Here is a 24,125-nt window from a genome sequence, read left to right as displayed (position 1 = left end):
CTTGGCAACGGGACCACAAGATGTCAAGTCGCGGGGCCCCGCCCTGGCAGGTAACAACAGAGCAGGAACAGAGAGGAATGGCCTCTTTGAGCTCAGAACAGACAGATAGTGAGAAGGTGTGGGAGGGGGTGGGGGGGTAGGCTGATGATAGCAGAGAGAGAGAAAACACGAGAGGGAGGGATAGAGAGAGATGATAGCAGGGAGAGAGAGATGCTTGCAGACAGAGAAATTAGGTGGGAAGAGATGTCTCCTATAGGCGCTGTTTGATGTCCTGCCGACATGCTCTTCCTCCTATAGAGTACAGAAGAATTTCCACATGCCTCTCTGCGGCTTTTATCCCATCCCCAGGCGCTGAAATGTCTGGGGAACACACACACACATTCTAACACACTCCAGCCACACTCTTCAGAGTTGGTTTAGGGAAGCACTCTTATGAAGAATAGTCACCATTTTGTTCAGAAAAGAGAGTGTGCTGTGTGTGAATATATGGGTGTGTCACAAAAGATAGTGCAAGAGGGATGGAGCGAGAAATAGGATAGACCGAGGGAGAATAGAAGAGAGAGAGAGAGAGAGAGAGAGAGCGAGAGAGAGAGAGAGAGAGAGGGTAAACTGTGGATCAGGTTCTTTTTAATCCTGCAATTAGTGTAACAGAGAAGTGGACCATGAATGCCTGGCCAGATTAGCCTAATACAGACCTGATACCATTTGACTGTACTCTCTATCTCTCTCGTTTCTCTTCTCTCTCTTCTCTTTCTCTCTTTTCTCTCTCCCTAGTTTCAGGTCAGGCTTTGCCCACTTTTGCTGTTCGCTCTCCGCCTTCTCACTCTCTCTTTCACTCTCTCTCTCTCTCTCTCTCTCTCTCTCTCTCTCTCTCTCTCACACAAATCAAATCAAATTGTATTTGTCACAGTTTTAAGAAGAATACCTAAATACCCACTCTCTTCACTCCATCCATCTCATGCTTCCCCCTGCAGTCTAGCCACAGGCTCTTCTCTCACTCCCATGCAGACCTTCACACGCAGCCATACAGCATCTCTCTAACTCCTCTTTGATCCCTTATTCAACTGCAGATGAGCAGGATGGTGAGTCTAGAGAACCTCTCTCCTCTGTGTATTCTGTAGAGAGAACTCTGGTGAGACCTCAGTGAATAAAACAGAGAGAGACAGGAGAATCGCTCCTACGCACTCTGAAAGGGAAACTCATCTAATATGTGGATTTAGCTGTACATACTGCTCTCTGATCCCCTCTGGTGATAGAACAACTCACACACACACACACACACACACACACACACACACACACACACTCCTACACTACTCGAGCCTTGAACCTTCACAGCAGCACTGGACACTGATATATATATTAGTATTCATTTCTAGCTTTATGCATTTGGTTGAAGTTGGACTTCAATGAATACTTGGTAGTGGATAGTTTTTTGTTGAGACATCGTTGTGGTGTTTGTTTGTGCTTGGCATGGTGTTGTGGCATTGGACCTGCCTTCCACAGGTTTACTAGAACTCTCTGTTCTACTGGGCCTGAAATGGACTGGTCGACCATCACTATCCACACACACACACACACACGTTCACACTGCCACGTATGCTCTAACACACACATACACAGGCGTGTACACACGAACACACACACACACACACACACACACACATTTTCTCTCTCTCTCTCTCTCTCTCTCTCTCTCTCTCTCTCTCTCTCTCTCTCTCCCTCTCTCTCTCCCTCTCAGCATCTCCTTGTCTCTGTAGCTCATAGGACACAGGAATGCCTGGACTAACCCTCCACACAAACACCCTCTGTGTACCAGACATTCCTGCCCTAGTCTCTTTTTAATTGGCTACATTTTTTAAGGGCCTCACTTTGGAAGTAAGACACACGCGCGCACACACACCCTCCTCATCAATCATTGGCTGGCTCGGAGGGGGGGTGACATGCCGGTGACCCCGCTGACAGTTGACCTCTGACCTATCATGGTGTGATTAGCTTCTACAGTGGGCGGGCCTAAGGGTTTAGAGCTAAATACCATTCATCACTTTCTCTTTCTCCCTATCTCTCTTTGTCCATTTCTCCTTTCATTCTTATCATCTCCATTAGTGGGGGAGGGAGGGAGAGAGGGGGAGAGAAGTCTGCAGCACCCAGCCTCACCCTACTAGAATCTGAAGTCAAATGTCTATTGTTTGCTGATGATCTGGTGCTTCTGTCACCAACCACGGAGGGCCTACAGCAGCACCTAGATCTTCTGTACAGATTCTGCCAGAACTGGGCCCTGACCATAAATCTCAGTAAGACAACAATAAGGCAAGAAGGGCCTTCTATGCCATCAAAAGGAACATAACATTTGACATGCCAATTAGAATCTGGCTGAAAATACTTGAATCGGTTATAGAATCCATTGCCCTTTATGGTTGTGTCTGGGGTCCGCTCACCAACCAACAATTCACTAAATGGGACAAACATTCAATTTGGACTGCATGCAGAATTCTGCAAAACAATATCCTCTGTGTACAACGTAAAACACCAAATAATGCATGCAGAGCAGAATTAGGCCGATACCCGCTAATGATCAAAATCCAGAAAAGAGCCGTTAAATTCTACAACCACCTTAAAGGAAGCTATTCCCAAACCTTCCATAACAAAGCCATCACCTACAGAGAGATGAACCTGGAGAAGAGTCCCTTAAGCAAGCTGGTCATGGGGCTCTGTTCACAAACAGACCCCACAGAGCCCCAGGACAGCAACACAATTAGACCCAACCAAATCATGAGAAAACAAAAAGATAATTACAAAATTAGTTGGAAACTGAGCTGCACTTCCTAACCTCCTGCTCAATGTATGACCATATTAGAGACACATATTTCCCTCCGACTACACAGATCCACAAAGAATTCGAAGACAAATCCGATTTTGATAAACTCCCATATCTACTGGGTGAAATTCCACAGTGTGCCATCACAGCAGCAAGATTTGTGACCTGTTGCCTCAAGAAAAGGGCAACCAGTGAAGAACAAACACAATTGTAAATACAACCCATAGTTATGTTAATTTATTTTCCCTTTTGTACTTGAACTGTTTGCACATCATTACAACACTGTATAGACGTAATATGATATTCTATTCTTCTGGAGTGTTTGTTTATTATCTATTTCACCTGCTTTGGCAATGTATGTTTCCCATGCTAATAAAGCCCTTAAATTGAAATGAAATTGAGAGACAGAGAGAGGTTATTGGTCATTAAAGTGTGTTTGCTTTCAAAAACAAGAGGTCAGTCTCAGAGGGGATGTTTCCCTCTTCGTTTTTGAGTGGCCGATTATCAGAGAGCCCTTTGTTTGAGGTAGCATCTATTTTGTGAGGACTGCGTCCCAAATGGCACCCTATTCCTTATGTAGTGCACTACTTTTGACCAGGATCCATAGAGCTCTGGTCTAAAGCAGTGCACTAGGGAATAGGGTTTCAGTCTCTGAGTGCTTACACAAACAGCAGGGGAGGGAGGGAGACGCCTTATCTTTCCTTTAAAATGCTAATACGTTTAAAGGATCGGCCTGTTCAAGCTGTAGTTGTTTTGATTTGCTTTTTTGTTTTGTTTTAATCCCTTTTAAAGCACTTCACAGACCAACGCCAAGAGAGGAGTGAGAAGGACACACACACACACTAATACATACTGGCACCTGTAAAATAGGACAAATATAAGCACCCATCAAATGATTATTATTAGACACACACACATTTATAGAGTAATTCTAGCAAGCATATACATTTGCATATACAAACAAACCTAATTCTTACCCAGTACATACATGCAACAAGCATACATCAGACAAACTAAATGAACGGGGATGCTCTCATTCTCAGCTATCCCACACAAGGAAGGACGGGTCCTCTGATTCCCAGGGGGCACCATGCGATGCGACAGGAGTGCCGGTGCATTTTAGCTGGCGACCCAGTTGGTCGATGGTTAACTGGAGCAGTCTGTGGCACCACAATGGACGCCTGTCAAATGGACAACATGCATTCAGACACACACAGATAAATCAATAGGAGCGCACGCACACACACACACACACACACACACACACTGACTGGTGGGCCGTCAGTCGACCAATCACAAGGCAGGTTGTTAGTGTGATTGTACTTGTGCATTTCTGCCTGATTGTCCACTCCAGCTGCACGGGCAATGTTAAATCAACTGGGAAGTGTGCTTGTGTCTGAGTGTTTTGGCCCATAAGCATTAACCCTGTCTAGGTCTAGTTTAGAATTGGCTATTGGGATCTTTTGGAGGGGTGGTGTGGCTAAAGGAGGCCATTACACTGTGTTGTAGACTGGCGTGCCTACTGAAACCAGGCCCAGAGATATATATCCTCATTACACTGTGTTGTAGACTGGCGTGCCTACTGAAACCAGGCCCAGAGAGATATATCCTCATTACACTGTGTTGTAGACTGGTGTGCCTACTGCCTACTGAAACCAGGCCCAGAGATATATATCCTCATTACACTATGTTGTAGACTGGTGTGCCTACTGCCTACTGAAACCAGGCCCAGAGATATATATCCTCAATACACTGTGTTGTAGACTGGCGTGCCTTCTGCCTACTGAAGCCAGGCCCAGAGATATATATCCTCATTACACTGTTGTAGACTGGCGTGCCTACTGAAACCAGGCCCAGAGATATATATCCTCAATACACTGTGTTGTAGACTGGCGTGCCTACTGCCTACTGAAACCAGGCCCAGAGAGATATATCCTCAATACACTGTGTTGTAGACTGGCGTGCCTTCATTACACTGTGTTGTAGACTGGCGTGCCTTCTGCCTACTGAAGCCAGGCCCAGACATATATATCCTCATTACACTGTGTTGTAGACTGGCGTGCCTACTGCCTACTGAAACCAGGCCCAGAGAGATATATCCTCAATACACTGTGTTGTAGACTGGCGTGCCTTCTGCCTACTGAAGCCAGGCCCAGAGATATATATCCTCAATACACAGTGAGGGAAAGTAGTGTGTGTGTGTTTTATTTGTGTTAATCTCTTATTCAGTCTCAGTCAGTCAGCTCCGTCTCTTATTCAGTCTGTCAGTCAGTCAGCTCCGTCTCTTATTCAGTCTGTCAGTCAGTCAGCTCAGTCTTTCATTCAGTTTATCAGTCAGTCAGCTCAGTCTCTTATTCAGTCTCAGTCAGTCAGCTCAGTCTCTTTTTCAGTCTGTCAGTCAGCTCAGTCTCTTATTCAGTCTGTCAGTCAGTCAGCTCAGTCTCTTATTCAGTCTGTCTGTCAGTCAGCTCAGTCTCTTATTCAGTCTGTCAGTCAGCACAGTCTCTTATTCAGTCTGTCAGTCAGTCAGCTCAGTCTTTTATTCAGTCTATCAGTCAGTCAGCTCAGTCTCTTATTCAGTATGTCAGTCAGTCAGCTCAGTCTTTTATTCAGTCTATCAGTCAGGCAGCTCAGTCTCTTATTTAGTCTGTCTGTCAGTCAGCTCAGTCTCTTATTCAGTCTGTCTGTCAGTCATCTCAGTCTCTTATTCAGTCTGTCAGTCAGTCAGCTCAGTCTTTTATTCAATCTATCAGTCAGTCAGCTCAGTCTCTTATTCAGTCTGTCAGTCAGTCAGCTCAGTCTCTTTTTCAGTCTGTCTGTCAGTCAGTCATCTCAGTCTGTCTGTCAGTCAGTCATCTCAGTCTCTTAGTCAGTCAGTCAGCTCAGTCTGTTAGTCAGTCAGTCAGCTCAGTCTCTTAGTCAGTCAGTCAGTCTCAGTGTTGACTCAGTCTCTTAGTCAGCCAGTCAGTCAGTCAGTCTCAGTGTTGACTCAGTCAGTCAGTCCCAGTGCTGACTTAGTCTCTTACTCAGTCCCAGTGCGGACTCTGTCTCTTAGTCAGTCTCTTAGTCAGCCAGTCAGTCCCGGTGCTGACTCGGTCTCTTAGTTAGTCAGTCATCTCAGTCTCTTAGTCAGTCAGTCTGTCAGTCAGTCATCTCAGTCTCTTATTCAGTCTGTCTGTTAGTCATCTCAGTCTCTTATTCAGTCTGTCAGTCAGTCAGCTCAGTCTCTTATTCAGTCTATCTGTCAGTCAGCTCAGTCTCTTATTCAGTCAGTCAGTCAGCACAGTCTCTTAGTCAGTCAGCTCAGTCTCTTAGTCAGTCAGTCTGTCAGTCAGTCAGCTCAGTCTCTTTTTCAGTCTGTCTGTCAGTCATTCAGCTCAGTCTGTTAGTCAGTCAGTCAGCTCAGTCTCTTAGTCAGTCAGTCAGTCTCAGTGTTGACTCAGTCTCTCAGTCAGTCAGTCAGTCCCAGTGCTGACTCTGTCTCTTAGTCAGTCAGTCAGTCCCAGTGCTGACTCTGTCTCTTAGTCAGTCTCTTAGTCAGCCAGTCAGTCCCGGTGCTGACTCGGTCTCTTAGTCAGTCAGTCATCTCAGTCTCTTAGTCAGTCAGTCAGTCAGTCAGTCAGTTAGCTCAGTTTCTTAGTCAGTCAGTCTGTCAGTCAGTCAGCTCAGTCTCTTAGTCAGTCAGCTCAGTCTCTTAGTCAGTCTGTCAGTCAGTCAGCTCAGTCTCTTAGTCAGTCAGTCTGTCAGTCAGTCAGCTCAGTATGTTAGTCAGTCAGTCAGTTACCTCAGTCTTTTAGTCAGTCTGTTAGTCAGTCTCTTAGTCAGTCAGTCTGTCAGTCAGTCAGCTCAGTCTCTTTGTCAGTCAGTCAGTCAGCTCAGTCTGTTAGTCGGTCTGTTAGTCAGTCAGTCCCAGTGCTGACTCAGTCTCTTAGTCAGTCCCAGTGCTGACTCGGCCTCTTAGTCAGTCTCTTAGTTAGTCTGTCAGTCAGTCCCAGTGCTGACTCAGTCTGTTAGTCAGTTAGTCAGTCCCAGTGCTGACTCAGTCTGTTAGTCAGTCAGTCAGTCCCAGTGCTGACTCGGTCTCCTAGTCAGTCTCTTAGTCAGTCAGTCAGTCAGTCGCAGTGCTGACTCAGTCTCTTAGTCAGCCAGTCAGTCCCAGTGCTGACTCGGTCTGTTAGTCAGTCAGTCAGTCCCAGTGCTGACTCGGTCTGTTAGTCAGTCAGTCAGTCCCAGTGCTGACTCAGTCTGTTAGTCAGTCAGTCAGTCCCAGTGCTGACTCGGTCTCTTAGTCAGTCTCTTAGTCAGTCAGTCAGTCCCAGTGCTGACTCAGTCTCTTAGTCAGTCAGTCCCAGTGCTGACTCAGTCTGTTAGTCAGTCAGTCCCAGTGCTGACTCAGTCTGTTAGTCAGTCAGTCAGTCCCAGTGCTGACTCGGTCTCTTAGTCTCTTAGTCAGTCAGTCAGTCCCAGTGCTGACTCAGTCTCTTAGTCAGTCAGTCCCAGTGCTGACTCAGTCTGTTAGTCAGTCAGTCAGTCCCAGTGCTGACTCGGTCTCTTAGTCAGTCTCTTAGTCAGTCAGTCCCGGTGCTGACTCAGTATCTTAGTCAGTCAGTCCCGGTGCTGACTCAGTATCTTAGTCAGTCAGTCCCAGTGCTGACTCAGTCTCTTAGTCAGTCAGTCCCAGTGCTGACTCAGTCTCTTAGTCAGTCAGTCCCAGTGCTGACTCAGTCTCTTAGTCAGTCAGTCCCGGTGTTGACTCAGTCTCTTAGTCAGTCAGTCCCAGTGCTGACTCAGTCTCTTAGTCAGTCAGTCCCAGTGCTGACTCAGTCTCTTAGTCAGTCAGTCCCGGTGTTGACTCAGTCTCTTAGTCAGTCAGTCCCAGTGCTGACTCGGTCTCTTAGTCTCTTAGTCAGTCAGTCAGTCCCAGTGCTGACTCAGTCTCTTAGTCAGTCAGTCCCAGTGCTGACTCAGTCTGTTAGTCAGTCAGTCAGTCCCAGTGCTGACTCGGTCAGTCAGTCTCTTAGTCAGTCAGTCCGGTGCTGACTCAGTATCTTAGTCAGTCAGTCCCGGTGCTGACTCAGTATCTTAGTCAGTCAGTCCCAGTGCTGACTCAGTCTCTTAGTCAGTCAGTCCCAGTGCTGACTCAGTCTCTTAGTCAGTCAGTCCCAGTGCTGACTCAGTCTCTTAGTCAGTCAGTCCCGGTGTTGACTCAGTCTCTTAGTCAGTCAGTCCCAGTGCTGACTCAGTCTCTTAGTCCCCCAGTGCTGACTCAGTCTCTTAGTCAGTCAGTCCCGGTGTTGACTCAGTCTCTTAGTCAGTCAGTCCCAGTGCTGACTCAATCTCTTAGTCAGTCAGTCCCAGTGCTGACTTGGTCTCTCATTGTTTGCTGTGCTTTACTTTCTCTCTCCTAATTGCCATCTGTTTCTCAGTTACCACACAGTACTGCAGCCCAGTAAAACGACAAGGATCTCTTACTTTCTATGCTAGGGATCTTCTCTCTCTCTCTTTCTCTCTCTCTCTCGTTCTCTCTCTCTCATTCTCTCTCACTCCCATTCTATTCAATTTCAATTTAAGGGCTCTCTCACTCTCTCGTCTCTCTTCTCTCTCTCTCTCTCTCTCTCTCTCTCTCTCTCTCTCTCTCTCTCTCTCTCTCTCTCTCTCCTCTCTCTTTCTCTCTCTCTTTCTCTCTCTCTTTCTCTCTCTCTCTCTCTCTCTCTCGTTCTCTCTCTCTCTCTCGTTCTAGCTCACTCTCATTCTATTCAATTTCAATTTAAGGGCTCTCTCACTCTCTCGTCTCTCTTCTCTCTCTCGCTCGCTCTCGGTTCGCTCTCTCTCTCTCTTTCGCTATGTCTCTTTTTATTTTTTTACCACACACGTGTGCACATACAGACACACACACTGTGGGAATATCTTTCTGACAGTGATGTTTAATTAACATTTGTTTTAGCTTACAGAGCACTCTACTGGCACTGTTTAATTAAAGAGTCAACTTTTAGAGTGCTTGTGTTTTGGTGTGTGTGTGTTTATTTATAGTATGGTGCTGTGTATATGTGAATGTGAATATGTGTAGGTGAGTCTATTCCCCAAACAAAATGTATTATAAAGCAGTGTTGGGCTGGGCTCTTGGCCTCTCTCTCTCTCTCTCTCTCTCTCTCTCTCTCTCTCTCTCTCTCTCTCTCTCTCTCTCTCTCTCTTTCTCTCTTTCTCTCTTTCTCTCTTTCAATTCAATTCAAGGGCTTTATTGGCATGGGAAACATGTGTTAACATTGCCAAAGCAAGTGAGGTAGACAACATACAAAGTGAATATATAAAGTGAAAAACAACAAAAATTAACAGTAAACATTACACATACAGAAGTTTCAAAACAGTAAAGACATTACAAATGTCATATTATATATATATATATATACAATGTACAAATAGTTAAAGGACACAAGATAAAATAAATAAGCATAAATATGGGTTGTATTTACAATGGTGTTTGTTCTTCACTGGTTGCCCTTTTCTCGTGGCAACAGGTCACAAATCTTGCTGCTGTGATGGCACACTGTGGAATTTCACCCAAAAGATATGGGAGTTTTTCAAAATTGGATTTGTTTTCGAATTCTTTGTGGATCTGTGTAATCTGGGGGAAATATGTCTCTCTAATATGGTCATACATTGGGCAGGAGGTTAGGAAGTGCAGCTCAGTTTCCACCTCATTTTGTGGGCAGTGAGCACATAGCCTGTCTTCTCTTGAGAGCCATGTCTGCCTACGGCGGCCTTTCTCAATAGCAAGGCTATGCTCACTGAGTCTGTACATAGTCAAAGCTTTCCTTAATTTTGGGTCAGTCACAGTGGTCAGGTATTCTGCCGCTGTGTACTCTCTGTGTAGGGCCAAATAGCATTCTAGTTTGCTCTGTTTTTTTGTTAATTCTTTCCAATGTGTTAAGTAATTATCTTTTTGTTTTCTCATGATTTGGTTGGGTCTAATTGTGCTGTTGTCCTGGGGCTCTGTAGGGTGTGTTTGTGTTTGTGAACAGAGCCCCAGGACCAGCTTGCTTAGGGGACTCTTCTCCAGGTTCATCTCTCTGTAGGTGATGGCTTTGTTATGGAAGGTTTGTGAATCGCTTCCTTTTAGGTGGTTGTAGAATTTAACGGCTCTTTTCTGGATTTTGATAATTAGTGGGTATCGGCCTAATTCTGCTCTGCATGCATTATTTGGTGTTTTACGTTGTACACGGAGGATATTTTTGCAGAATTCTGCATGCAGAGTCTCAATTTGGTGTTTGTCCCATTTTGTGAAGTCTTGGTTGGTGAGCGGACCCCAGACCTCACAAACCATAAAGGCCAATGGGCTCTATGACTGATTCAAGTATTTTTAGCCAAATCCTAATTGATATGTTGAAATTTATGTTTCTTTTGATGGCATAGAATGCCCTTCTTGCCTTGTCTCTCAGATCGTTCATAGCTTTGTGGAAGTTACCTGTGGCGCTGATGTTTAGGCCAAGGTATGTATAGTTTTTTGTGTGCTCTAGGGCAACAGTGTCTAGATGGAATTTGTATTTGTGGTCCTGGTGACTGGACCTTTTTTGGAACACCATTATTTTGGTCTTACTGAGATTTACTGTCAGGGCCCAGGTCTGACAGAATCTGTGCATAAGATCTAGGTGCTGCTGTAGGCCCTCCTTGGTTGGTGACAGAAGCACCAGATCATCAGCAAACAGCAGACATTTGACTTCGGATTCTAGCAGGGGGAGGCCGGGTGCTGCAGACTTTTCTAGTGCCCGCGCCAATTCGTTGATATATATGTTGAAGAGGGTGGGGCTTAAGCTGCATCCCTGTCTAACCCCACGACCCTGTGTGAAGAAATGTGTGTTTTTTGCCAATTTTAACCGCACACTTGTTGTTTGTGTACATGGATTTTATAACGTCGTATGTTTTACCCCCAACACCACTTTCCATCAGTTTGTATAGCAGACCCTCATGCCAGATTGAGTCAAAGGCTTTTTTGAAATCAACAAAGCATGAGAAGACTTTGCCTTTGTTTTGGTTTGTTTGGTTGTCAATTAGGGTGTGCAGGGTGAATACATGGTCTGTTGTACGGTAATTTGGTAAAAAGCCAATTTGACATTTGCTCAGTACATTGTTTTCATTGAGGAAATGTACGAGTCTGCTGTTAATAATAATGCAGAGGATTTTCCCAAGGTTACTGTCTCTCTCTCTAGTCTGCTGGGTAATAAATCACTGGATCTACCACTGCAGTGGTCTGTGGATGACTCTCTATGTCCCCTCTACAGACTAGACAGGGTGATCATTTACATGAGAGAGACAAAGAGCGGTTGAGTTCAGCTCCCTGCTCATAAAAACCTTCCCTCACAAGACCTTCCTCCCTGCAGGAGACAGGTCAGCCCACTCAGGCAGGTAACCTAGCGGTTAAGATAGGTCGCTGGTTTGAATCGGGAAAGGTGGAGAAATCTGCCGCTCTGCCCTCGAGCAAAGCAGTTAACCCTCTACAACAACTGCTCCCTGGGCGCCAATGATGTGGACATTGATTAAGACAGCCCCCCCCACACACACACACACACCTCTCTGATTCAGAGGGGTTGGGTTAAATGTGCAACTGACTAGGTTTCCCTTTCGCCTCACACACATTGCTCCATACCAGTGGGAAGCTGTGGTGAAAATAGCTTGATAAAGTCTAAAATATGTCTTCATCCCTGATGATCACTCTCCTCCCTCCCGCTGCCATCTGCTTAACTCAGCACTATAGCAGAGAGAGAGCTGCCCGCTCAGGGATTAATTCTCCAATCAGAGATGGAATATGTGACATTAATTTACTTAGTGGATGTTGGACGGTCACATTTTCACTTAATTCAATTGGTAGGTCAGGGGCTATTTATATATTTTCCCTTGTTTGGTTCAGAAACCTCTCGTTTAATCATTTGCACTGGCCCTTTAAGAACCACTTGCTGCAGCAGTGTTTGGCTGAATATAGCGAGTTTTTAATAACACGTTTGGTTAAAAAGCCACTTATGTTCTTTTCATGTTTCTGTAACAAAAAGAGCAATGATTTCCATTGAGCTGTCACTGGTGCTCCTAGACAATAGAATCTCCTTAGAGAATCACAGCAGGCCAAATCCAGGTCAACCAGTCAAATGGTCAGCCACGGAGACACACACACACACACACACAAACACACACAGCAATGTGTAGAGGTCAGCCACTGCCTGCAGGTATGAGCAATCTCTCAGACATACTGTGTGTGTGTGTGTGTGTGTGTGTGTGTGTGTGTGTGTGTGTGTGTCCTTCATCCATCTTTAGCTCTCTCACTGAGAAGAAGCTGTATTTATTAAGATTCTCATCCTAATCTATGTTTCCTTCACGGTGACACGGTAAAGTTAGAGGTGACGCTATGTAAATGTCCTGTATATGTGCTTATTGATTCATGGTCATGGAGATTTGACATTACATCTTCAATATGTACTTACTATCTGACTTCTTCTTCAGTATATACTAACCACTTATGTTTAGTGTCCTGGATACTTTAACACACTGTAAATACTGTATGTGTGGCTATTACAGTGAGTTATATGGAGAATGATGTAGGATAGAGTAGACCCATTCTCTCTCTGTCTCTCACGGTCTATCCATCTCTTTTTCTTTCCTCTCCCTCTTTCTCTCTCTCCTTCTGTCTCTCTCCCTCTCCATCTGTCAGGCCAGACGTGTGTAAGAGCTGATTGAAAGCTGTTTAAAAGGTGGAGTGGAATGTGGACCACCCTGTTAAACCCTTCACACACACACACACACACACCGGCCCGGCCCGGCCCGGCACACTCAAACACACACGGACACACACCAGCCCGACACACACACACTCACATACACACACACACCGGTCTGACCCTAAGGACAGCAGCTTGCTGTTAGTCTCCCCCTTCCTCCGGGACACAGTAAAAGGAATTGGGTACCTGAGACAGTCATGTCTACCTCCACCCCCTCCACACTGAGTCCCATGCACACAGAGGGGCTCTTGTGTCTGCTCGGACCCCCACCACCCCCCACCTCCACTGGGGCAGCAGACATATACACACCCCAGGTGTGGTTGGCATCTAGGCTAGGCCTTGGAGCTAAGAAAAGTTATCGGCTACAGTGTAGAGTGTGTAGTACTTCTTGATATAGCAGGGTAGTGTGTGTGTGCTTGTTTACATTTACATTTAAGTCATTTAGCAGACGCTCTTATCCAGAGCGACTTACAAATTGGTGCTTTCACCTTATGACATCCAGTGGAACAGCCACTTTACAATAGTGCATCTAGGTCTTTTAAGGGGGGGGGAGGGGGAGAAGGATTACTTTATCCTATCCTAGGTATTCCTTAAAGAGGTGGGGTTTCAGGTGTCTCCGGAAGGTGGTGATTGACTCCGCTGTCCTGGCGTCGTGAGGGAGTTTGTTCCACCATTGGGGGGCCAGAGCAGCGAACAGTTTTGACTGGGCTGAGCGGGAACTGTACTTCCTCAGTGGTAGGGAGGCGAGCAGGCCAGAGGTGGTGCCCTTGTGCCCTTGTTTGGGTGTAGGGCCTGATCAGAGCCTGGAGGTAGTGAGGTGCCGTTCCCCTCACAGCTCCGTAGGCAAGCACCATGGTCTTGTAGCGGATGCGAGCTTCAACTGGAAGCCAGTGGAGAGAGCGGAGGAGCGGGGTGACGTGAGAGAACTTGGGAAGGTTGAACACCAGACGGGCTGCGGCGTTCTGGATGAGTTTTATGCGTGTATGCTTGTTGGTGAGTGTATGCCTGTATTGTATATATATATATATACACACACAATGTGACAGATTAGTGTTCCAGCGATTGATTGGACTCTCCAGGTATAATATCTAGTTGGGGGTTGGTTTGGAAGTGGCCCGAGGTCAGCTGTGTTCAATATGACAGGTTCAGCAGAGAGAAGGGCAGCAGTAGAGCAGAGAAACACTATTGATCAAGAACATGTAGGTGTTATTACGGGTGAGGAAGAGAGAGAGCCTTTTGAGTACTTGTAACTGGAGCAGAGATAGAGAGAGAGAAAAGGACAGACAGAGAGTTACTAGAGATGAAGAGAAAGGTGATCCGACAGAGAGAGAGACAGAGAGAGAGGGAGAGTGCCGCAACACCGGTGTTGGAGGGGAAATGGCATGTCCTTATCTGATTGGGGAACGGTTCATAAATATCTAAAGGAAGGGATAAAAGCTACACAGCTTCCCCCCCAATGGCACAGTAAGACTAACCTCTAAACCATAGAGAAATCCCCTAGAGGGATCCAGTGACCACTTTACTGCAAGGCTGCATCAATTACGATATATATACGATATATCTGCATTTGGAAACCAATAGATAATGTTGAGATCCAATAGATTGTTATATCGTTTACTGGTTACGAATACAGTTTGTATGCTGCTGCAGTGGTGGATTGAGTGTGTTTGGTGTCCGTTTGGGGGAAATGGGTGAGACATTTGAGGGCCATACACACACTAGTGTGTTGGATGGAATACTGGGTCTACAGACATCCTAGTTTTGAGGCCTACATGGCAGAAATGTGTTGGGTTTCTCTCTACGGTTTATAGTGCGTCTTTGTTGACAGTCCAACAGTGATCCTCTCATGCTAACTTCCATGGAGTAGAGCCACTTGGACATCTGGGCCATACTTCCCTATCCATCGCCACGACAACAACAAAACACTCCCATCCTCTTAAAGCTGTTACCAAGGCTACTAGACCGAACAGAGATGAGCGGCTTTAACGCAACAGTGGACAGCAGTGTGCTAAGACCAGCAAAGTCCAACTAGCTTAGCACAATACAGCTAGTTCACACAGCACAGCTAGTTCACACAGTACAGATAGCTCACACAGCACAGCTAGCTTAGCACAGTACAGCTAGCTCACACAGCACAGCTAGCTTAGCACAGTACAGCTAGTTCACACAGCACAGCTAGTTCACACAGTACATATAGCTCACACAGCACAGCTAGCTTAGCACAGTACAGCTAGCTCACACAGCACAGCTAGCTTAGCACAGTACAGCTAGTTCACACAGCACAGCTAGTTCACACAGTACAGATAGCTCACACAGCACAGCTAGCTTAGCACAGTACAGCTAGTTCACACAGCACAGCTAGCTTAGCACAGTACAGCTAGCTTAGCACAGTACAGCTAGCTCACACAGCACAGCTAGCTTAGCACAGTACAGCTAGTTCACACAGCACAGCTAGTTCACACAGTACAGATAGCTCACACAGCACAGCTAGCTTAGCACAGTACAGCTAGTTCACACAGCACAGCTAGCTTAGCACAGTACAGCTAGCTTAGCACAGTACAGATAGCTCACACAGCACAGCTAGCTTAGCACAGTACAGCTAGCTTAGCACAGTACAGCTAGTTCGCACAGCTAGCTTAGCACAGTACAGCTAGTTCACACAGCACAGCTAGCTTAGCACAGTACATCTAGCTCAGACAGCACAGCTAGCTTAGCACAGTACAGCTAGATCACACAGCACATCTAGATCACACAGCACAGCTAGCTTAGGACAGTACAGCTAGTTCACACAGCACAGCTAGCCCACACAGCACAACCAGAACAGTATAGCTAGCTTATCTTACAAGCATCACAGCGTACAGCTAGCTTAGCTTACACTGCACAGCACTGTCCTCTGTCTCTTCTAGACCTGGTTCATTTTGTGTCATTGTTGGCGCCGACACAATATGGCATGTCACATTGTTTGTGCTAGCGTGGCTGGATCCAGCTCTGACTACTTGGCGGAGTGCAGTTGACAATGGGCTTTACACACACACTAACACACTGTCACACACTGAGCACAGCTGTTTTCACATCCACTGAGCCCAACCACTGCGGCCCAGGGAGAGCGGACATCAATCAAAACAAACACACACCAACAACAAAGGAAAGGGGAAGTCCAGGCCCAGCTGTGCCAGCCACGGTGTAACGTGAATAACTCTGTGCCTAACAGCCGCCCACGTTTACCATGTCTTCTTGTGACTGTCCCTGTGTCTATGTCCATGTTTGAGCGTGTGTGTCCCTGTCTTAGATCTACAGTCTTCCCTTATTCTCCACCTCCAAGTGTTCCCTGTTTGCCCTTATCAAGTGCACTAGCAAACCCCCCAGGTCCCTATAAATGCAACAGTCCACTTGAATAACCTTAAGTGTCGACCTCATGGATCAAACCATTCTCCCAGGGGTCTCCCCTTCTATGTGGCTGATAGCATAATTAAGGCACTGTTACTGCCAGGTAGGTAGATTAGGCTCACGCACACACACACACCTAAATTCTCTCTCTCTGCGGTATTCCCCCCTAACCATTCATTATGCATTCTATTCTTAATTGACAGGCTTATTACTATATACATTTCATTATGGGGACAGGGTGTGGAACAAGGGAGCGAAAGAGAGAGAGAGAAAGATCAGGGGGAGAGAAGGAGAGACAGAGGTGCAGGGGAAGGGAGAGAGAGAGAAAGATCGGGGGGAGAGAAGGAGAGACAGAGGTGCAGGGGAAGAGAGAGAGAGAGAAAGATCGGGGGGAGAGAGAGAGGATGGGAGGGTAGAGAAGAAGAGACAGAGGTGAAGGGTAAGAGGGAGAGAGAGAGAGAGAGAGAGATAGAAAGGGTAATTTATTGCTCACCTGCTACTGTCCTGGGAACAGTTTTCCTCTAAATCGAGCCCTCGTACGTGATGGATGAATTCCCCGGCTGCAGACATTGGCGTCATCATTTTTTTTCCCGCCCTGCCTCCCTCGACGACAGGGTTCTCTCCGTGGCAACACACACATGCACGTACTACGTTAATGCACTGTTCATAATAATTATGGGTCTGGTGTATCCAGCAGTGAAGGGTCTAGGCCTGGTGTCTCACACACACACACACACACACATACACGCACACAGGCGGGTACTAGGTTGGGCTGGTGCTCCCTGATTGGGGCCAGTGGGGAAGGATTAGGGGCCTAACCAACACAGTAATATCTTCCAGCATGCCCCATTAGGGACACAAAGACAAAACACACAGCTACACACACTCGCACACACACACTCGCACACACACACTCACACACACACACACACACAGCTAGTTGTTATAGCCGGAGCCACAGCTAATTTACCCTGATGCTTTGTGTCAGTCTAATATGCCGTTGCCTAGAGAGACTGGTGGGAAAACACACACACACAGTGTCACACACACATGCACACATACTCTGTCACACACACACACTCTAAATGAAGTGATTGTGAATGGAATATGCATATGGGATTGTGTTTTATAGTGTACCCACGAGTGTGCCGCTCTCACTCAAGCAGTGGCTGGTCTTGGCTTCAGGAAGGGTCTGGGTGATGTCATGAGGTCGTAAAACTAGGAGAGAGACGACTGGGACGCCTTTGAAGGGATGGAAAATCCTTCCTTTTGTCTCACACACACACACACACACTCCCACGCAACCCCACTCGAGAATAGCGCTCCTTCCTCATAATGACCTGTTAAAATGCAGCGCCGCAATATTGCGACCACAAGCTAACTATATTCACCCGCTAAGTATGCCTGTAAATGCTTCAGAGTTTAGGCCAAGTAAAGAAAGAGACTAGTAACAGTAAAACAGCACAGCATGGAAATGTTGCCCTTTAAGGATTGATTTGGGTTGAGAGAGAAAGAGAGAGAGAGATGGCCAAAATATTCTGACATCATTTTCATTCTCAATTCCTCTCTCTCTCCTTCTCTCTCTCCACTTTGTAACTTATTTTAACAGTTACTCGGGGAGTTGTGTTTTGATAGCCAAGATTTATTTTCTTGTTCTCTCCTTCTGACGTTTTCACGACATGTGAAATTCTCCCTTTTACACTCACTCACTCGCACACACACACACACACACACACACACACACACACACACACACACACACACACACACACACACACACACACACACACACACACACACACACAAACACCCCCTCACACACACACGCACATCAGTCTGTGGGCTGTTTTTAAGGATAGCAAATGACAGAGTCTCAGGCTAACTGGACACGTCGTTTGTCTGTGTTGCGGCTCCAGAAACAAGTGGCGTTAGAACGAGGCGCTGACTAACAGCACGTGTAATAGTGTTGTTAAACGCCCTCCTGAGAAACGCACACTAGCTGTCCTTTGTTCTCTCCCTCTCTCTGAGACCCCTCTGTATCCTCATCAGTGCCGCAGGACGTGAGATGTGAACGTGAGGGGTCTCTCTCTCTCGCTCCCTCTCTCTCTCTGTCTCTCTCTCTCTCTCTGTCTCTCTGTCTCTCTCTCTCTCTGTCTCTCTCTGTCTCTCTCTCTCTCTGTCTCTCTCTCTCTCTCTCTCACGCTGTCCTCTTCGCTCTATGATGAGTGAGTGAGTGATTGAGGGGTCATCTCTAAGACTTTTACACTGACACTAAGTCCCGTTTACCTTGGAAACTGTGCTAGATGAGGGCCTTACCATACCTGTAAGACCTGTCTACTAACTGACAGGAGGGTCTATTCAACATCTGCTAAAGCTGTTGATTGGACAGTAGTAGTGTGTGAGGGGTATTATGTCCGTGTCTACGGATTAGTTGATGAGAGAGGCTATAGGGCCCTAGAGAGAACAAGAGAGGTCATTTAAGACCAGACACACTTCTTATTTATCTGTTCCCCTGCCCAATGACACACACACACACACACACACACACACACACACACACACACACACACAAAAGCTGCTCAGCTAGTGCCAATCGAATCGGTACAGATAACAGCATGGCAGCTTATTGAGAAAAGCCCCTTGTCCATTTAGTGACAGTGTGTGTGTGTGTGTGTGTGTGTGTGTGTGTGTGTGTGTGTGTGTGTGTGTGTGTGTGTGTGTGTGTGTTAGTGTGCGTGAGAGAGCAGGGGCTAGGTTTCACAGAGGAACTCTTGCCCACATCTGAGCAGCTTCGTGAGCCAAGGGCTTTTGTTCTTGGCCACACCATACATCATTATCTGTACTTGTTCCTTTCTCTTTGTCTCTCTCTCCCCCCTCTCTCTCTCTCTCTCTTTCTTTCTTTCTTTCTTTCTTTCTTCTTTCTATCTTTCTTTCTTTCTTTCTTTCTTTCTTTCTTTCTCTCTCTCTCTCTCTCTCTCTCTCTCTCTCTCTCTCTCTCTCTCTCTCTCTCTCTCTCTCTCTCTCATATATAACTCTAGCAGTCTATCAGTATCTATTTTTCTCAATGCCTCATACCCAAAGCCCACTTGTATTTAGCTGTGTGTCTCTGGACAGATGGTCTATTTGTATGGACAGAGTCGTCCACTGGGACCGAGATGGTGGGATAGTTTCCTCTCCTCGGCATGGCCCAGGCTTAAGTCCAATGCGACTGAGGCGTCATGCTGGGTCCGAACACTGTGCCTGAACTAGCATTAGCATTTCTGTTCATCCCGGGGCCCCATTCCCAGTATGTATCAACCCATATAATTTCTCAGCTTTCCACCCCAAATATTCCCTCCCAAAAACATAATTCTTCCTGAGTCCTCAGCATTATTCCTGTTCAGTTGTGAACGGCTTTTGAGTTACACCGTTTCTCCATAACTTGTTTTTCTTCTGTATTTCATATATCTGCATATCAAAGATATCCTGCAGGAACTTATTGTCTATGTTTCTTAACCTGGGTAATCCTCACACAAAGAGCGAGGGATGGAGGGAGGGGGGAGAGACAGAGAGAAAGAAAGAGAGAGAGAGACGGAGAGAACCCGAACCCTACCGCTGAGGGAACAACAACAAGTGTGTGAAGAGAGAGAGGGAAAAGGACAAAATGGTGTTTGTGGGGATGTGTATATGTATGTTAGATCGAAGGAGAATGTCAGTGTGTGTGTGTGTGTGTGTGTGTGTGTGTGTGTGTGTGCGTGCGTTTGGAAAAAGTGAATAGTTCTGCTTTTTAGAATCAGTCTATTTGGGCGTCTGGTCTGCATATGTGTAAGAATGTGTGTTCTGAGTGTGTTTTCACAGGTCCTGTGCTGTGCTGGTCAGTCACTACACCATGTTAATGACCCTTCTCTCTGAGCTCCAGTCTCTGGCTGGGTCAACACTACAACTCAATCCCCCTGAAGGACACGTTCACTTTACTACAGCACTGTAGCAACAACCTGGCCCTTACTGCTGGGCTCATTACGTGTGTGTGTGTGTGTGTGTGTGTGTGTGTGTGTGTGTGTGTGTGTGTGTGTGTGTGTGTGTGTGTGTATACATAGACCCTCTGTGTGTGTGTGTGTAACAACCACCAATGATGGACTAATTGCCCATGTTATTTGCGGTGGGAAGTGGTTGATTACAGTGTTTGTTTTTCGCTGTGTGTGCGTACGTGCGTTCATTTGTGCGCTTGGAGGAAGGTTAAAGGTTAAACGCTTCTTAAGAACCCAATCAGTCCCTACAGTTCTGCTGCCTCGGTTTCTCAACAATCACAGTCACTGGCCGTGAGCTCACGTTGTCTTTACTCTTTACAACCTGACACCAACAGCTGCGACTATCACAATGCTGGAACCTAGAAAGGATTGTCTCATTTGGTCAAAACGACTTCATGTTTGTAAGGGTTTTATAAAGCTCCTGTAGTTATTCAGGTGGATCTGAGCCGTAGTAACAGACTGAGACCAGAGAACATTAGGATCCTGCTTCAATCATGAATCATTGGAAAGTGAATCGCTCGGAGGAGCTCTGCAATGCACCGGTCTGATCATAACGACAGACACACACACACACCCACACACGCACACACACAAATGTGTATGCGCACACACACACATGTATGCTCGCACACACACACGCCATAATGGTGGTATTATAGATATGTTCCTTCCTCTCTATAATATTATCCTCAACTCTGAAGTTACACCATCTGTCTTCATTTTGACCCTCGCATCACGGACATACGAATACAAATTAATAATGGTGTGTGTGTGTGTGTTTGACATATATCATTATCAGTGTGTGCCCTTGGACCCTACAAGCAGATTCTGTATCTATAAATGTGTAGGTCCAACGGCAGTACAGAAGAAGACAGATGGACATCTCAACTCAAGCTGCACAAACAGTTCGCTACAGCTTCCATATAAGTACAGCGTCCATATAAGTGAGGTCTTCACAGCTATATTTAGTGTAGCTTCACCACAGTCGTGTACAGTCTTTTGACTGATTGCAGGTTTAGCCAAAGCTGTCTCTACAGCTAGCCATAATGCTAACAGACTCATCATAGCCTGCTATCAACTCTTAAGTGAAATGAATGGTCTTTCTAATACCTTAACATCTGGCTAGCATACGCGCAAACACGGAACACACAACCGGACACGCACGCAACACACACACATCCACACGGCTACCTAACCCCCCCCCCCCCCCCCGCCGCAGATCCCAAACTCATATGTCATCTATGCCTGGTTTAGCAGGACGACACACACTTCCTGTTGGTTGATGAGGACACACTGGAGAGAATGTAACCCTGAACAGGGTCGGTCCCAATGTGTGTGTGTGTGTGTCACTCCTTGAGCCCCACTTTATCATATTGTTTTGTTATAGAGTCACCAGCATGGCCACCTCTGCACTGTCCGGTAATGTGGCGTCTCTTCTGGTGTACATGATTATAGTAGAGTCAGACTGTCATATGTTTTTTAACCTCTGGGTTTAATAAGCCCTTGCTCCAGAAATGTCCTCTAAATAAATAGCTTATGCCCTATTGCCCTGATCCTGGCCCACCCTCCTCTCCATCTCTCTTTTCTCTCACTCTCTCCATCTTTCTCTCTCTCTCTCCACTCCTCTATTCCCTGTCCGTCTGGGTGTGTGTTGGAAGGAGTCTGTGTATAGCTGCTTGTCGTCTCTTTGTCCCAACCGAAGTGTGTGTGTGTGTGTGTGTGTGTGTGTGTGTGTGTGTGTGTGTGTGTGTCTTTGTCCCCCTGCTGGATGGGGATGGGGGGACAGTGCTGCGGGTCTAACAAGACGTGACACGGCCCTTTGCTAGCCGGGTCCCATCACACACACATGCTAATTAGGACCAGGAGTGAACTCTACAGAACCCCTACAGAAGATAGCATACACACCCTCATGAGAAAACACGCGTTATCTCACCGACCACTAAATATAAATAAATAGCTATTACTGAAGAGCCTGACCTCTCCTCTCCCCAGTCTCTCTCTTCTATCTTGGTCCCTCTCTCTCTTTCTCGATCTATCTTTTCCTCTCACTCTTTCTGTGTCCTTCTCTGTCGTATGTGAAGGGCAGATAAAGCGGTAAGCAGATTCTCCAAGAGCAAACAGAATCATACTCTTTCATAGTTAGCATTAGAACAAAGATGGCCGCCATTTCTCTTTGCCACAACTGCCTCTCCCATTCTCTTTCTTCTTCCTTATCTCCTCTATTGCTTGTTTGTAGAACAAGTGCAGAGTTGGTTTGCCATCCTATCTGCCTCTCCCGTCTCCTCTCCCCTCTCCTCTCTTCTCTCCTTTCCTCTGGTTGTAAAAGGAGGTGGCTGTAGTTGGCAGTGTAAGGTTGGCTGTGTAAGGTTGTTTGTGTGTGTGTGTGTGTGTGTGTGTGTGTGTGTGTGTGTGTGTGTGTGTGTGTGTGTGTGTGTCATGCGTATACATATGTTCATGAGTGTGAGTGTGTGTGGTGGTGGTGTTAGGGAGGTGGACTGTGTGTGCTTGCTTGTGGAGTGAAAGGTGGTAGGTGCAGTAGTGTGTCCTTCAGGCTAGTTGGTTGTGTGAGAGAGAGATGGAGAGAGAGAGAGCGGTCTGAGCAGTGAGACAGATGGAGGGAGAGAGAGAGCGGTCTGAGCAGCGAGACAGAGGGAGGGAGAGAGAGCGGTCTGAGCAGTGAGACAGATGGAGGGAGAGAGAGAGCGGTCTGAGCAGCGAGACAGATGGAGAGAGAGAGAGCGGTCTGAGCAGTGAGACAGACAGAGAGAGAGAGAGCGGTCTGAGCAGCGAGACAGATGGAGGGAGAGAGAGCGGTCTGAGCAGCGAGACAGACGGAGAGAGAGAGAGCGGTCTGAGCAGTGAGACAGATGGAGGGAGAGAGAGAGTGGTCTGAGCAGTGAGACAGATGGAGGGAGAGAGAGAGTGGTCTGAGCAGTGAGACAGACGGAGGGAGAGAGAGCGGTCTGAGCAGTGAGACAGACGGAGGGAGAGAGAGTGGTCTGAGCAGTGAGACAGACGGAGGGAGAGAGAGTGGTCTGAGCAGTGAGACAGATGGAGAGAGAGTGGTCTGAGCAGTGAGACAGACGGAGGGAGAGAGTGGTCTGAGCAGTGAGACAGACGGAGGGAGAGAGAGTGGTCTGAGCAGTGAGACAGATGGAGAGAGAGTGGTCTGAGCAGTGAGACAGATGGAGAGAGAGCGAGCGGTCTGAGCAGTGAGACAGACTGAGAGAGAGCGAGAGAGCGGTCTGAGCAGTGAGACAGACAGAGAGAGAGAGAGCGGTCTGAGCAGTGAGACAGACGGAGAGAGAGTGAGCGGTCTGAGCAGTGAGACAGACAGAGAGAGAGAGAGAGAGAGGAGAGAGAGCGGTCTGAGCAGTGAGACAGACGGAGGGAGAGAGAGTGGTCTGAGCAGTGAGACAGACGGAGGGAGAGAGAGTGGTCTGAGCAGCGAGACAGATGGAGAGAGAGAGAGCGGTCTGAGCAGTGAGACAGACGGAGGGAGAGAGAGTGGTCTGAGCAGTGAGACAGACGGAGGGAGAGAGAGTGGTCTGAGCAGTGAGACAGATGGAGGGAGAGAGAGTGGTCTGAGCAGTGAGACAGACGGAGGGAGAGAGAGTGGTCTGAGCAGTGAGACAGACGGAGGGAGAGATGGAGAGACAGCTGGTGTACAGCTCCTCCAGCTCGGTAAAGGCTTCTCCTCTCCCACTCCCTCACTATAATAGTGATCTGAATATTTAAACCCTCAACACCCTTAACGTTTGCAACTTGTTCAGAACAGATTAACAGTGAGCGCACACACTCACACACACATACACAGACAAAACCCCTCATTCACACACACACTCACACACACGTACACAGACAAAACCCCTCATTCACTCACACACACGTACACAGACAAAACCCCTCATTCACACACACACACGTACACAGACAAAACCCCTCATTCACACACACTCTCTAACACACAGACAAAAGGCCTCACACACACACACACACACACACACACACACACACACACACACACACACACTCTTCAGATTGTGCAGCTTGCCATGGAGTAGGCCATATATAGGGTTAGCCAGGAGCTTAATGTTCTGGGTAGTTTGTTGGGAAAGGTACTGCCTTGTCTTGTCAGTAGAGTTCTACCGT

General features: G+C 46.9%; 1 protein-coding gene and 1 long non-coding RNA gene across 5 annotated transcripts in view; one reads left to right on the top strand and one right to left on the bottom strand.

The window, feature by feature from the left end:
* The window catches only part of LOC135574061 (uncharacterized), a 19,964-nt gene extending 1,045 nt beyond the window's left edge, over positions 1 to 18,919 (bottom strand). Inside the window, exons 1-2 of one of the 2 annotated variants that reach the window (XR_010465166.1) lie at positions 16,460 to 18,919; positions 1 to 360 (exon numbers count right to left, since the gene is read on the bottom strand). The exon at positions 1 to 360 is cut by the window's left edge and continues 1,045 nt beyond it. This is a non-coding gene — a long non-coding RNA (uncharacterized LOC135574061). Of the gene's footprint in view, positions 361 to 937; positions 2,146 to 16,459 lie in introns of those variants that run through there. The other variant, XR_010465167.1, reaches the window with a different exon arrangement.
* The window catches only part of LOC115137566 (teneurin-3-like), a 383,150-nt gene that overhangs the window by 192,643 nt on the left and 166,382 nt on the right, over positions 1 to 24,125 (top strand). The gene's annotated exons all lie outside the window — the stretch shown is intronic.

The sequence above is a fragment of the Oncorhynchus nerka genome, linkage group LG11 (assembly GCF_034236695.1).
Source record: "Oncorhynchus nerka isolate Pitt River linkage group LG11, Oner_Uvic_2.0, whole genome shotgun sequence".
In the NCBI taxonomy this organism is placed as follows: domain Eukaryota; kingdom Metazoa; phylum Chordata; class Actinopteri; order Salmoniformes; family Salmonidae; genus Oncorhynchus; species Oncorhynchus nerka.
This window is presented reverse-complemented; position numbering and strand designations above follow the sequence as displayed.